At 33.1% G+C, this 17,123-nt stretch overlaps 1 long non-coding RNA gene across 2 annotated transcripts; it reads right to left on the reverse strand.

The window, feature by feature from the left end:
* Positions 1-8,891: 8,891 nt before the first annotated feature.
* Positions 8,892-16,872, reverse strand: LOC138316876 (uncharacterized). Of its 2 annotated transcripts, none has more exons than XR_011207671.1 (5): positions 16,771-16,872; positions 14,899-14,959; positions 12,988-13,030; positions 10,506-10,580; positions 8,892-9,087 (listed from the first exon to the last, which is right to left on the reverse strand). It is a non-coding gene; the product is annotated as an uncharacterized lncRNA (long non-coding RNA). The 2 variants fall into 2 exon arrangements; XR_011207672.1 differs by having other exon boundaries at positions 16,767-16,869.
* Between the last annotated feature and the right edge of the window lie 251 nt (positions 16,873-17,123).

A 17,123-nucleotide genomic window follows, 5' to 3' on the forward strand; every position in this document is an offset into this window, starting at 1 on the left:
TCAATTTGTCCAGGTGATAATTCCTAGTCATTATTCTTCTTCTTCTGATTTTGTGAACGTTCGTTAAATGCTTGCCGGATTTCTTTCATTTTTGGATATGTTATGTAGAATGAAAATAAAAAAAAAAAACTTCAACACCACTTTTCTGTGAAACGTCAACTTAAAATAAGGGTCAAAGTTCAAAAGTGCAATTTTTTCGACAAAATTATTAAAAAATCTTTTAAAAATCTAGAAAGCCTAGATACCTAATATTAGGCATGTAGCATGCTGGCATAAATGCCTACCAAAGTTTGTAAATATGATTGACCTTGATTTAAATTCAAGGTCACAGGGGCCAAACAATCTTAAATTTGCAAATTACTTCTTCTGAAGTTCTGGAAGGCCTAGAGACGTAATATTAGGCCTGAAGGAAGCTGAAATAAATGACTGCCAAGTTAAATTGGACTTGAAGCACGTTGAGACAAAGCACAACCAAGCTTGTTAATGTGAATAACCTTGAATGCCTTTTAGGTGAACAGCCCGTCAAATTGTCCAGTGACTATTTCTAGATTTTTTTTTTGTAAATCTATATCCGCAACTCTATATTCAGTCAATGCGGAATGTTTGAAGTAACATCTTGCTTTATAACTAACAAATTCAAAATATTTTATCTTTTTATATCTTAATGACTTTTAGAGTTTTGTAAGTTTTAGTCTAACCGCTTGGCTTTAGGTTTACTTGTCAGTTATCATAACAAAGTTTCCCGAGAACGTAAATTCTTGCTGTTTGCCAATCACGCGAAATTTTATTTCGTCTACATTGTACAAATATAATCTGAGTATCTAAACACCAATTTCACATTGATGTGATGCTGGTCAAACTATAATTTAGGAAATGAATACATTAAAATTCTTGAAACTAATGTTTTCTCATCTATAACACAATTTCTTCCAACATAGTCACTACGTCATAGCTAGTCAAACCACGTCAAATTCATTCATAAAAATGAAAAACACAATGATGGAGGTCACTCTGACAAAATCATGTGTCATATTGGATTTCACGGTGTTTCTTGAAAACAAAGTGTGTGCTATAAAAACGAAGATGTGCAAGTATATCAAAAGGACTATGAAACGTTTGCTCGTAACATTTTAGTTTCTAGATGACCTCGTCATCATGGCCGGTTTATGCTACTTGTGTTGTAGTCTCCGTGATTAAATATTCATGAATCCTAGTATTGACTAGTGCTCAGTTGGACGCATGTATAGCAAACAGTTTAAAGGAATTGGATAAATTGGTTTCCTATCAGGTGAGTAGAGTAATCTGCAGCTTGTTTCTTAAATCATATTGGCTGGGTTTTATCTGTACTGTACCGCGGGCTTAAACTTAGTCGGGCGAACCCGTGGATGATCGAACGCAATGTGTATATTATACAAGTATCGACCTATTTTCAGGTGGATACGGTGAGTTTTCAACCCGAGTAAATGATATATCCCGAGGCCGGAGGCCGAGGATTATATCATTTTCTAGACTTTACCACAATAAAAAGGATGATATTTGCAAAATATTATTTTTTTTTTCTTTTTTTACAAAAGTAGTTTATCCATTACATGTAATATATGGTAAAATATTCAAATTGCTTCTTGCTAGACTGGTAGAACCGGTATATTTTATCGCTGTATCAACTGCCCGTCTGGCATTCTTGAACGTTTCCATGAATTGAAGTTTGCAGTTGATCATCGTTGATCGCAGTAAACTTAAGCTTGCTACCGTCCGCCATATGTGTTGCTGACTATAATGTGGATGTCACAATGGATTATTCCGACGTCATTGAACTAGGAAACTCCCGTTACGCTATATTTGGGTACGACTCGACGTCAAAAGTGATTATGACGTCACATATAAAGGGTGTTTTCCTCGATCTTTTTGACAAAGGTTACTGGACTCGCGAGATGTATTGGACTGAGTCCAGTAACCTCGCGTGCTTTTCACCGCCGATCTAGGGGTTGATATCGCAGTTAATGAATACTTTTTAGAAACGTATTGGCCAATCAAAATACAGCAAATTACCAGTCATATAATAATGATTGATATACAGTATCCAGAATTCACGGGAAAGCCTGTATTAAGCTATGTTGATAAAACACATACAACCTACTCCTAAGATATAAGCATGGTATTTTAAGAATGCATTTTAAATACAGGTGCTGTGTTCTTCATTATTTATTTCATGCTTCGACTGCATAGGGGATTTCCATAAAATGCGTGTTTTGTGTGAAAAGGGTAATCCCCTTTGCAAGTAGTTCCGGCTAGTAGGGTGATATAAGTTCTTGTTAATATCTTGCATTTTTCTTCTTATGTAAATATCGTGATTTTTTCGTATATTTTGGGTTTCAGTTGAATCATACGAAATACGAAATTTTACAATGCATACGCAGTAAGCTCGATCGAAAGATGTAATCTAAAAACAAATAGTTTTGTACAATTTCTCACAGCATAAAACTTTGATATTCAAAGGTAACGTTTAATATGAAATAAAAGCTGTTGTTTTCTCTGTATCAACACGGGCGAAATCCAACTCATCCCCCTCAGGAGTGTCTTCACCGACGTTCGAGCCATATCGGCATTTTCTAAATATTTCATGCAAACATGCCAATTCAAACTATTCACCAAATCTGGGTGAGGGCTACATGTACATGTAGCTATAACTACAAAATATACTTTACATCTTACAGTACAAGTTTTATTTTGGTGTCGACACGGAAAGACGAGATGAATCGGGCAAATAAACCTCGTCATACTCATCTTATCGCACAAACGATACCAACATCGATATTGATTACAGCAAAATAAAAAATGTCTAACGTTGAAAATATGGGTTTGTATATTCAATTGTTTGCATAAAACAACAGTCTGGACATTAAAACAAATCATTTATTTCATCAAGACAAATAATAATTTGCAAATTCCATTTACACCGCCAGCAAGGAGACGTCTAGGCCTATAGCTACCCAAGATGCACTCGATCGTGGTATGATATAATGTGTTTTTCATCGATTATTTGATCCAGATATATCTGTCTTCGACAGTTATATTTTAGAACTATGGATATGTGGAAGGAAACGTGTACAAGATAAAAACAACCCATCTCAACTACTATTCGGTGACCGTAAAATGTAATATTGGTCACCTCAACCCAAGTACAGGGGCAGGCACGTTATTCATTTATGTAAAATACAGTAGTTGCCATGTACATCATGTCCACATAATCGAAAAATAAAATATTACATTATGTAAATATCGGTTAGCTTGTAAGAATAATAATAATAAGAATAAGAAACTTAACGAAAACAATAGGTCTTTTCGGTGAAAAGCCCTTATAATAATAAATGAGAAACTTAACGAAAACAATAGGTCTTTTCGGTGAAAGGCCATTATAATAAAAAATAAGAAACTTAACGGAAACAATAGGTCTTTTCGGTCAAAAGCCCTTATAATGAAAATAAGAAACTGAACGAAAACAATAGGTCTTTTAGGTGAAAAAGCCCTTATAATAAAAAAACAAAAATCTAACGAAAACAATAGGTCTTTTCGGTGGAAAGCCCTTATAATAAAAATGAGAAACTTAAAACGAAAACAATAGGTTAAAAGCCCTGAAAACATTGTCAACATACCAGCTATTTATTTATAAAGATCTCAACGGTACATGTAGTCATACACAAATTTATCAATGGAACCTAGTTTTCTCTTACCTGCAGCCTGTTATATTCCTGTGAAGAAAGGAAATTGAATTAGGTTTCATTTATACTTTTAAATAAGTGTAGATATTTTCAACTTTCAAAACGAATATTCAAATAATATTATTTATTGTTTTTCACATAGATATATGCATTGATATATCCAGTTGAGCAACTAGAACATTGAGTCAATAATTATCCTTTTAAATTTATCTTTTGATTCTTACCGTAACTTATGATTATAAAGGGCGTTACTCGTAAAAAGATATTACAGTGAGACGAGGAATATGTCATTCACACAGAAAATGGTGTAGTTACTTTTGCACATTTATTAATCTAATTCTGAATTACTTACACCAAACCAGATGCCCGGAATTTGAATGCTCTCTCTTACGCAAGCAGAACGCCAAACGCGGCGCCTGCCAGCATTGCTGTGTGCAATGGCCACATACTCCAGCGGCAAGTTGCACGGCGCGTTTTTACTACGCCCAGCTCCAGCTTGAGCGCCTACGACTGTAGATAACACAAACACCGCCGCATTCCCTTTCGGTTGGAGTGTTTACGTAGATGAAATATATCTCCGCAGTTTATTTCTTGATACACATTAATATCATATCATTGGCGAAGTACAGAATAAACCATAAATATCCTATTTCATCACTTAATTCCCCAGATTCTTCAGTGATTTCGCAAATGTTATATGTTTGCAATGTCACTCACTGCGATATGGCCTGGAGTCGTGATATTCATTGGCTTGAAAATCCATTTTGATTCATGGCTGAACGCTTACGCTAGACAATGACGTGGCGTCATGACAAAAAAGCGGCCCACAAGATTTTGATGTTGATGTTATTAAAATATAGTTTGATGTAGTTATGCAGAACTCAAAAACATCTGGTGTTCATCTCAAATGCTATTTTTATGAATGCTCGCAAAAATAAAAACTGCTTAGACTCATCTCATAAAATCTCATATGAAAAGGTTCTATATTTAATCTGCTGATGACGCCATGATGAAAATGAACACAGAAAAGTCTTCAGAATCGAATTTAACGGAAATTCTACAACAGCAATGGAATTACAGAGTGCATAAGGCTGATAGAATGACGGTCTCTAGGACTCTGGAACAAAAAAAAAAAAAATAAAAAAAAAAAAAAAAAACAACAAAAAACAGCCTTGGATAAATCACTATGCGAATAAATACGGCTATGAGGTTTTTCTACATGACAGCCAGAAACCATCGAGCATTAAACAGAAGACGATTTAAAAGAAATTTAACACACACACCACCAAGTGTACCCAATGTTGGAATGTCTACCCATCACCATCCTATTAGGACATGGGCTAGGAGGGTCCCACATGCATCAAACCCAAACCTCCGAACCAATATTTTTCTTAACCCTTATGACCCACTGATCAAAAATCAAAATGTTTAACATTGCATAAGTTTGGGATGAACTTTCCGGTTATGACGTCATTATGATGGCCGCCTTCTCGAATTTCACAAAAAATGAAAAATAGTCATAACATTGACATTTTTCAACCGAAGTAGACAAATGAGGTATCACAATGATCAAAATAGAACAACAAATACATATCAGGACATTGGTTTTCGTTGTTGACCCGCTGATCAAAAAATCAAAAATGTTAACATTGCATAAGTTTTGGATATAAACTTCCGGTTATGACGTCAATATGAATGGCCGCCTTCTCGAATTTCACAAAAAATGAAAAATAGTCATAACATTGACATTTTTTCAACCGAAGTAGGAAAATGAGGTATCACAATGATCAAAATAGAACAACAAAATACATATATCAGGACATTGGTTTTTCATTGTTGATTTTACTGATTGATAAGAGATCAAATAACCTATAACGATTAATAATTTGTTGTTGGGAAACATTTTTGCTGCGCTCAATTATCATTTTTTGTACAGTCTCAGATTCTAAACAAAGGCGGCGGAAACAAAAAGAAAGTATTGCAAGTAAGACAGAAAAAAACTGTTTTTCAAAAGTCAAAAGTATTCAATGTATCCAAAAGAAAATTATACAAAGATGAAATAAGTTTATTGGCAAAGGGTCTAACGTTTTGTCCAACTCCGACCAAATGCAATAATGAGGAACTTACGACAGATATTGTAAAACTTTGCAGAAAACTTTGTGATAACTTTTGTGATGAAGAAGGCAAGAGCTGCGTGATTGAAACAGGTAATTTAGTTTATAACAAATCAGACTACAAAACCGCCTAAGAGTTCAGGTAAATATCAAGAAAATGTTATTGATTGTTTAAAGAAAATTCCATTTAGAAAAAAAAAGCCAGAAACAAATCAAAAGCAATTTGATTTACAAACAGAGATATGCAATTGATTCTTTGCAAAAATATTCTTCTATTATTTATTAAAGAGGCGGATTAACAAGTAGTGCAGTAGTTGTGATGGACAAAAATTTTTTATTGTGAACATGTACTTAGATATGTTAAATGATACCAGATTTTTACGATACAATACAATACAATATTATTTTATTTAACCGTCACGCATCTAAGAAGCACTAGTACAATAAAAATTCATCACATACAAGTTTTAAAGGGTTTATGAGACACTAAAATTAGTAAAATTGATATGGCGATACTTTTACATATTATCACATGTACTATAAATATGGTGTTATTATAATTAGTATTATACATGTACAGCTAGCTATATTGACCGCCTCATGTTAACTGTATATATTTACTGCATATCAAGATTTCTAACATATGCTATGATGCGCTGTATGTACTAAAGAACAATAGTTAGCGATTACTAACCAGCTTGAGAAATAAAATTGAATAAATGTCAATATTATATAATAACCATAAGAAGATCATAGTATAAAACATCCATTGCATACAACTTTAAAAGATTTATGGTATCCAGCCGTACTCGGCTTATTTCCTTTGAGACACTAAAAGTAGGATTAAAATTTCATATGCAAATATTTTACATATTATCACAATATCTTAATCATAATTTTCATAAGGATATTTTTAGTGACCGCATCGAGCTCACTCTCATATTACTGCATAGTAAAATTTTAACATCAAATACTATGGTTCACCTGTATGTACTAAAAAAATCAATGATTAGCCATACTAAACCAACTTGTGTAATAAGTCTGAACAAATATCATGTTTATTAAATTATCATAAAGAAATGAATACCCCTATCTATAGATAACCTGTTATTAACATTGCAAATAGCTCAATCTATAAAGAAACCGCCCTACCCTTCTCAATAAGTATATAATGATTTAGCTAAAATATACTGGAGTTCATCTGTCTGTAGAATATGATAGTATTTGTATCTTGGCACTCAAGAGAATAGAACTCCGACGATATTGAACACGCGTGTTTAAATAAATTTGAACGAATGTCACTATACATAACAACAAGAGACGATTTTGATACAGAAACTCGAAAAAAATTATCAATGATACTTATACAAAGATATGATAATTCTTGCATGGAAAAGAGACTTTGTACAATAAAACTAGTTTTTTATATGGATCTTACTAAAATCCATAAAAAGTGGTATAATAGGAAAAGCTATCGAAGAACAGAAGAAATTTAGACTATAGTTGGTGGACTCGGCAGACTCAACACAATTGTTAAACATGTTTCTTTCGACGTGGTGAGTCTTTATACTAATATTCTCATGACCTAGGTATTGAGGGGGGGAGGCGGTTAAATATTGTTGAAAACAACTGTAATAATCGGAGCAATTGTTATAAATAAGAGCCTCGTACATGAAATTTTTAATGTACAATTCATTATAAGTTTTAACTTTTTACAGTCTGTTGATAACATCACATGTTTTGCAACACTTTTGCATATTTAATGAACAAAAAGTATCTTGAGATTTTGAATCAAATTTTGATACACAAATAAAATACGTTAAAGGTTTTTAGGTTGACGTTATTCTGTTTGTAGACAATATCGATTTCTATTCTGTCTCTATTTGGTCATGTTATCTTCTCAAACGTTTACAATTGGAAAAATAGTTGTAGTTATTAGGATTGAAAGTACTGACAAAAGGTATTATATTGCTCGATTGCACTTTGTTTTCCTTAAATGAATAGGTCCTTCTTTCTTTGCTCTTTCAACTCCGCAATCTATAACTTTTTGTGGATAATGCTGTTTGCTCAGACAAAGAAAAATGCTATATAAGCGTTTAGCTAAAAATAGTTATATCACGTACGATTGCAATAAGACGGGACGCTAAATTAAAGGGATAGATATATTTGCAATCAAAACATAAACTTTAAAAGGGTGGATATAACAACAGTGGCAGATAATAATCAGGGAATAATCGAGGATGGTAATAATAATATCAATTTTGTTGTCAAGCATATTCTCTATAACTCCAAATACGAATTTTCATAACATACACTTCACGGACAAAACTCTACATAAGCATTGTGGCGTTTCAAATAAGAAGCAAAGGTTTGAGCAGCATTCTTCAAGCTAAGTTAAATAACATGCATTTGAAATTAAAAAATAAATAAATATTGGAATATTGTTAGTGAGACATCTTCTAGCAGCAGCCACTTTTCTGTTTGTTCTGCTTAGTTATTTTGCACTGGCCAACCCCCCATATAAAGCACGGGACTTGACACACATGCGCGTCATTCTAAACATTACTGTACACACACTGGTGAACGTAATATATATTACGGTCATCAAAGATTGATGCCGGTGAAATCAGTAAGTTTCGGTTTTTTTGGCTGATTTTGATGGTTTTCGATGACGTTGAAAGTTTTCTATTGCTCTTCGAAGGAAGAGTTTAACCTACTGTATCTGAAAATCATATCGGTTTACACTGAAAGTGAATACTTTTCGACGGCAAATATATAATAATGTATATTTTTGCGCCTTGCCTGCCTGTAGATCATTGATAGAAATAAGAATACATATAGGAAAAAAATAATCGAACTTCCTCTTCAGAATAAAAATAACTCGATCGAGTGTAATTCTTACCAAATATAAGAGTAGCGTTTGAAAGAATCCTATCTTATATAAGCATGGCTTTGTAGGTTTAATTTAGGACGAAGATCCAAAACTGTTTCAAATTATATCAAAATGTTATCGTCAATTTAATTCAATATATTTAAGAAAGCATCAACTTACCCCGTACTTCTTTCCAAGCGCAATAAGCACCGTACAGAATGGCTGGCTACTATTACGGCACCGGGCTGCTTTGTATTTTGGACTGCCTATGAGTTCCTTTGCCACATGTTCACAAATGCGCCGGATAAACGGTTTTTTTTGGTCACTTCTTTTTTTCCAACCGTCACCCCATGCTTTGTAATCAATTCTACAGTTACGCAGACTGTAAGGTATTAAAAGTATACATTGTCATTTGGTGTCTAAGATTCTTAAGCGGAAGAAAGTATAATTTAGCTATTCTGGATACTTTTTTCATGAATAAATTATTAAGATAGGAAATTTGAATTCCAAAAATGGCTATCACGAAATCAAGTAAAGTTAATTAGTGAAATTAATTAGAATAATCCGAAAAATACACCTCAATTTGCTGGTTCTTGATACTCGACTCTACACTTCTGCGGAATGTATACATGTATGGAGATATAATTTCTCTGTGTTGTTATAATGATTATAATGGGGGGTTAGAGTGTCCTTGATCTTCTAAATAATGTTTCCGAAAGTAAAGTTAGGATTACAAAAACAAAGAACTGTGTTTTCTAAAACGAGAAGTATCGCTGCATAACGAATATTTTTAAAGATTAAATGGAGTATGAAGAATAATGTTTCATGATCAATCCCAGGTATTATTAAGATTTGTCAGAAAAAAATTGTTTGCATTTTTATACTATAAACCATATATACAGGGTGTCCCAAAAAACATGTCCCGAGTTTGACGCTTTATAAAAAGGTTTTGATAGACGAAGGAATTTGATCTATATATCCCATTAGAAAGGTAGTGAGTTGTTCTGTACAACGATATATAACAACCCGGACAAATATCTTTTTGTTTTTACTTACATTGAAAATCGAAAGAAAGAAAAGTCATATTTAGCTAAATTTGCGATTTGTTCAGAAAATCAATAACTTTCAGTTTAAAGAATAGGGGCGCAAGGTGTCCGCCTTCTTATTTTTCGATGACATGATGAATTATGTCCCTGAAATTCCTCACCACCTCACAATTCTGTAAATCTGCTTCCTGGAGATGGACGCATACCTGGGTGACATTTTCATAACATTTCATTTACTAAAGAAGGGGATTTTCCGACCGCATTGTAGATTTTAATAACTGCAGCCTGATTCTTCATGGTGCTAGAAAGTTATCAAAATGTGACATCATCGATGATGTCATCATTTTCTATTATGACCTCATCATTTACATAATGACAATGTAATCTGTACATTTTTACCCACGCTAAGTTAAATTTGGATACTGCTGCTTTCCAAAATTATTTTGAATTTTCAAAAAAAGTTTAGTATTGCAAAATTTATTACACGTCAAAGTCGGGGACATGCTTTTTGGGACACCCTGTATATAATAAAAAAAACCATTGGTAATCAGCTGAATTATTTGTCAGTATAAAAATATATGACACGTATACTTTTAAACACAAGCATTGACTGATTTAACCACTTTGAGGGGTTTTTAGTTTGTCACTTGAATAAAAATAAGTAGTAAATTCCGTCACTGTGGGCTTTAATAGCTTTAATTACGATTAGCCATCACTAGTATTTAATGTAATATGTTTTTAGTATTATTCTTACCCACTGAGCGTGGTCTGCAACTCAATGTCATTGTCCGCCATGCGCTCCAGCATAGGAGCAGCTCGTTTAGATAGGCTGTAATAAAGCGAAATCGTTTTAAGGCCTTTCGTAAGAATTAATTATGATATAAACTTCTTCATATCTACATCGAGTATTTAATTTACCAGTCACTGCAATTCATTTTATTAATAGTCGTTTAAAATGTTAACTATCGTTTCTTTTCGCTTTCAAACCATGACCAATTCTGGTTAATTAACCTTACATACATAAAAGTATCAATTACAGTAAAGGGAAGTCACTCTGATTATGAAGCGGTATTAAGTTGGACCATTTTGAAGCCACCTAGTGGTACAAACGAAATATTTTGTTGAATGTTAAGAAGAATGAACATAGTTTCAATAGCTTGTATTAAGACAAACATAATAAATAAATATATATATTGTATAATTATATGAAACTGTAAAACAATTTACATTGTTGACTGAGTTTAAGGTCAACATGTGTTATATTTGAGCTAGAGGACCAGACTGTTGCATGAGGCCGACAACAGTTCGGTAAGAGATTGAATAATTATATAAAACATGTGACTAATGGATTGTGACGTTAGTAACATGTTACTTATGACTTGTTACGCCATTGACGTCAAGATGACGTAAGCAGACAATATGTCAATGTTGCCGTTGAAATATTTAAATATTGGACTCGTTTTACTATAGAATAATTATCGGTAACACAAAGTAAAGATTACATATTGCATATGTCCATATCTCATAGCACGCATGTAAGCAAAAGGACTTGAACTAGGGACAAGCATTATGTACATGAAGCAGATAAGAAATAGTAGTAGTATAAAACAACCATTTGCTGAAGTAGTATTGTCTTTTTTGCGGGCTACCCAGTGTGTACGTGAAATATTTGCATGAACATACTCAAAAGCCAGCCGCATGCATTGTATAATGTACTTTTTAAAGCATCTGATTTTCTCTATGCTCAAATATATTTCAGATGTCATAATTTTTCTCAAAAACTACCATTTTCCAAACACTCACATAGCTTGAGATTGTTGTTAAGCACCATTGACGATCTTGACAGAACCTGCTTAAGATGGTATATCATAAGGACTGAGGAAACAGGGTTAAATAGATCACATTCATTACTGATATCATGTGTCAACTAAGTATACTTTAGGGTTTAAGCAGGCCTTTAACGTATATCTATTGTCATGAATGAAATTCAGACACCACCTGTCCAATACAGACATTTACAATCTTTCCACGTTGACGGAAAACATTTTTCAAGGTGCGATATCTCCGAAAACCACAATAATAATGCAACCAGCCATCCTGCATTCACTTAAGCTACCGTTTTGCAAACATACTTAAATGGGGATCGTTTTAAAAGACCCCTGGCCTATCCCCACATTATTCAAATTGACTTAGTTCTATTTTTTTAATCAACAGTGACCCATTGCAGTTGACCTTTTTTACCCAAAATCAAATCCCGAGCTGTATTTACCTAATTACTCGATATCGAGTTGCAACAATAATTCATCAATCCGTACTCAAGTTATCGTCTGGAAACCGAAACATCCGGACAAAAAGAATTCGGAGGACAGATCACTATTAGTTCCCTCTAGGGTTTTCAACGACATTGGGGTTATATCTTACCGTTCTCTACGACTGCAACTCTACATTCAACGAAATGTAGGTAATAACAAACTCATTTTGCTGGTCATTCAGCTTATTGTCCTAGTAAATTAATCAATAACTTTGGCGAAATCGCAAACTCTACGTAGCAGTTACGTGGTTCAACAAATGTTCTGTTTTCATTCACAAAACGCTGAACATTATATTATTCATACAGAACTCATTATGATAATGAATTGACATTAAGTTAACTTAAAATTGGTTTTGCTCTATGCGCTTCTATTTATATAACGAACTACTTGTTATATGTAGAACAATTTGAATACATCAATTTACGTTGTAATTATGCGTTGCAAATCAAAATTAAAATTCGGGAATTATATTTGAAAAAAAGGAATGTTGACATTCGGTTGTATTAGCGGATATCGAACAACAGTACACATGCTATTACTGATTGATTCAACAGCTGGTAATTCTACACAATGTCGACCCTTCGCCATGGACAGTGGATCTTCAGGTCCCGTCAAACTGGAAGAGTATACAAGACAAGCTACAAGGTATTTTTGTCGAGTTTTTAGAACAATACAAAGTTTCAAGAGCATGGATTTGACAAACATAATACAGAAAACTGTACAACAACAACGTAATACATATAAGCATATATCATGCACAACATGCATTTACAGGCAAAAGGACATAAAACAAGGGACAAACTATACATGTAACAAAAACCCTATGATACAAATACAATATTATTATGTAAATAACCTTAATCATATGTACATGAAGCACATGAAATATATAATAATAATACACATTAAGACTTGTTCTCCTACCTTTCGAGAGCACCATAATGCAAGAGGAACTAGTGACTGTAATCTGTAAAAAATTTTTATTATTATTCAATTTCTTACTGATAAATTTAGATGTCATGTCATTCAAAATTCTCAACGATATAACAGGCCAAACAGTAATTCTTCAAAAAAATTCAGTTAATTGTTCATTGTAAAGAAGTGTAAATATTAAAAAAAAAACTTGAAACGCGTCTTTATTGTAATCTTCTCTATTTTATTATTTTACATTTTGTTATAAGTAACCTTAGATAAAACCAAGAAATTTGTGAATTCACATTCTATTGTATTTTAGATAAAATAAGTTTCTTAACTCTTGAAATTAAAACATATCAGTTTTATAAACGTATTAGCCCAAATTTGAATAGGGAAAGTAATAAAAAATGCAAATAATCCGTATGTCGTGTCAGCAATTGCCGAAACACCGCAAAACCAATAACAATTTTCAGTTACTCAGCTGACGATTTGATTTGTTTATTTGGCTTGTTTAAGTTTTATATCCTATTAACATTAAGGGCCATGTAAGGAGGTGTCAGATTTGATGGTGGAGGGAAACTGGAGTATCCGGAAAAAAAACCTACCGATCAGCGGTCAGTACATGTGTAAGTTGTGTGATACGTATATAAGTATACGAAGAGTTGCGTTGGTTATACCTGAATTACTCGTAAACTATTGTGTAAGCTACTTGTATCATTGATGTGACATACTTTTTCGTTCATTGTTCGAACAAGGTTGATCATTGCTTATGTGGGAAACGATAAAAACTGCTTACTGTCCTTTACAAAGAGAGCGATGCATGGATACTATATTCACCATCTCCGCACATAAATGAGAAATCTGCCGTTTGTGAATATATAAATCTATAACCAAACAACCGAAGAGATATTCGTATCACGAAAATAAACACTCCCAAATATATCTGTGTTTAAAGTAAGCGATATGTCGAGTATATCCTACGCTGTTTAATCATTATATAGCCGCTAAAAGAACACATAATGTTACAACTTCGAGAAACTATGAATTTAGTATGACTGAATGGAGAATTGTGTTGACTGGGTTTGCTACATTTTACAACATTGACTAGAAAAGAATAATGAGAGTCCATGCATGTTCTTCTAGATATGGGCTTTCAATATATTTAATCAACTCTTCGACATATATTCCAAGAAGGAGATGAAAATAATTTGACACGTCTATGATACAAATAGGGAATACATAACGAGTGTTGTATAGATATGCTTCTTACCTGACACGCTTATCTTTTTGTTTTATGTAACAAATGTTTTAGCGAACTCTGTAGCTACAAAGAGTTGGACTTGTAATGCATGAGCTTGAGTGCTCGAAACTATTTTGCTGTACAAAACATTGTGGTACATTTGCAGGGGATTCCACATTAATACGGGTTTCTTTCCCATCCTTTTTTATACAAATATGAAAACAAGAACATTAACAAGCTTATTCCGTATTTGCATATTACAGAGTTATCTGTCCTTGCGGAGTAAGGTATTGATTATGACGTCATGTGTTTGCTGAGTGCGTAATGTCATACTTTTCGGATTAAAACGGCGTGAATTGCGCTCACAAAATAATGACGTAACAAATCGATACCTACCCGTAAGGGAGAAACTCTGTAATATGCAAGACGGGAATATCAACCTACGATAATTAACCTCTAAGTACATACCACAGTTTGGTCTTTTATAGCATTGTTTTATTTTTTTCAAGCACAGGACGGGATCGGATAAAACTAATATGCGTAACGTTGTTATTCAATATATCATTTAAAAGAGTAGTTTGAATCGTAAAGTGATTAAAAAACACATTATAACTTAAGAAATAATCTTCAACTGAGTAACCGAAACGGCATCTGAAAAATGCAAAGTACTATACACTCACTCATCCATGATGATTCGATTACGGTTATTTCTTGAGGGCCTTATCAACAACTTGAAAAATTCTGAAAATAAACAAAATGAAAAAAGAAAATTCAAATGATAATATGGTTTGAAATAATATTCGACTCTGCTATACAGTAATGTAGTTTTCTAAAACTTTTATTTACATTATATATATATTTTATTGATATAAAAATATATTGTAGTAGATCGATTATGTTTACTTAGTACACTGTGATCCAATACTAATATTCTTTTATTCATAAATCCACGAGTTAACTTTATAAGACTGCTTGAAGCCTCGGATGTTACAACATTTTTTGACATTCGGATAAAATATCCTTATCCATCTTTCATATCTACATATGAAAGAGTATTTTTATTTCATACTCTGACATTTTATTGCAATTTTACATCTATGATGCCCTGCCAGTTTGAAAACAATCAGATAATAAACGAGGACTGCAATTCAATTTTGCATACAGAAAAATTTGCATGATATTTTAATGCAATTCCAATTGTTTGTTTCTTACCATCTACATGTAGTTTAAGAAAAAAAGAAATTTCACCGAGGTAACAGTAACTTTATTGACGCCGTGACGTCACGGCTATATTGCATGGGTAGTTTATACTCCTTTATCCCAATATTGGGGATCACAAAAATATGCAATCACTGGAGAACACTGGCACACCAATTATAGTATGTTCTGATATGGTACTTATTTACAGGTAGACGTCACTATTGGTATGGCTCAAAGAAGTAATATCAACGTCTTCCAAATAACATAATATTTGTTATACATCTGATGTTCATAACCCAAATTAAAGTTTACAATTTCATTTTATTATCTTATTCAAGATAAAAATGCTAAATGAATATCTATGAATGTGATCTGAGTATACTGTAAAGACACATTGACATGAAAGTATTGCTTGCATTCAATGATTATACATAAAACATATGAAAATAAGCTTACTAGGCATTGATTGAATACCATAATTTTATTGCAATTTTTACAACTATGATGTGCCCGCCATTTTGAAATCAGTTAACAGAAAAGAAAAAGAGTGAAAAAAACGCGACTTCAATTCAATCTCCATATATAAAATTGCGTGATATTTTCAAGGCAAAATCCAGTTGTCTGTATATTTTTTAGTAAAACCAGCCTCGTTTCTAAAAAACTGATTGGGAATTTCACCAAGAAAGAACTACCATCAGTTCAAATGCAAATAAATTCAAAGGGATGATTGGTGACTTTGATAGATCCGCTGCTCAGCATGTATTTTCGGATAGTTGGCCAATCAGAATATAACAATTTTTAACAATTCGATTGAGAAGATAATCAAATAAACATATTTCATTAAAAACTTATTACATATATATCTAATAGTATATCAGTCTGATCACTATCAAATGTATTTTCGAAAATAATTTATCATAATGCATTGGAAAATAAGGGCATTTATTTGAATAATCTTGGTTACCCTTCATCCTAGCATGAGACAGACATAATACTGTACCCTGGCATGAATGAAAAGTTTACATATGGCGGAAGACGGATGGCGGACGGCGCACGACGATCGACGAACGAAGCATGGTGACATTATGTCACCCTGACTCTTCAGGGCAGATGACCTAAAATGGCGAACGTTATAAAATTCTAAGGATGACGATCTAAACCTGGAAATGTCTGACGATGACCTTCGGCTCAAGCACTATTCCATCCCTCGACAATATTATCTGGCAAGACGCCCTTTCAGCCAGATCATAATGGGACAGATCACTTAATCAACCCACCATTAATGGAAACAAATATATTTGAAGTGAATTTAGCAAAACACACGTGAATCTAGAAAAAGTATACTTACTTACAGTCGTATTTTGATATTTCAGTGAATTTTGTTTCCTCTCAGGTAAAGATTTTTGCAATTCGAAGTTAATGATAACGACACGCCAAATGCTATAGTCGCTGCTTATTGGTATTATGTCATATCGAATATTTAAATCTGGCATGCATATTTTTTTGCCTTGACTGTATGGAAAAAATACATAAATAATGCGACATGAAGTCTTGAATTGGTTGCCAAGGACCAATACAGAGCCAACATACAACGCATATAAAGGTTTAAATCAAAAGTTCATTAATATTTTTGTCGATGTATAGGTCTTCTAAAAAGCATAAGTACATTTAACTACACTATCCTGTCGACACTTAAATCAAATCC

Source organism: Argopecten irradians, chromosome 2, assembly GCF_041381155.1.
Source record: "Argopecten irradians isolate NY chromosome 2, Ai_NY, whole genome shotgun sequence".
Classification (NCBI taxonomy): domain Eukaryota; kingdom Metazoa; phylum Mollusca; class Bivalvia; order Pectinida; family Pectinidae; genus Argopecten; species Argopecten irradians.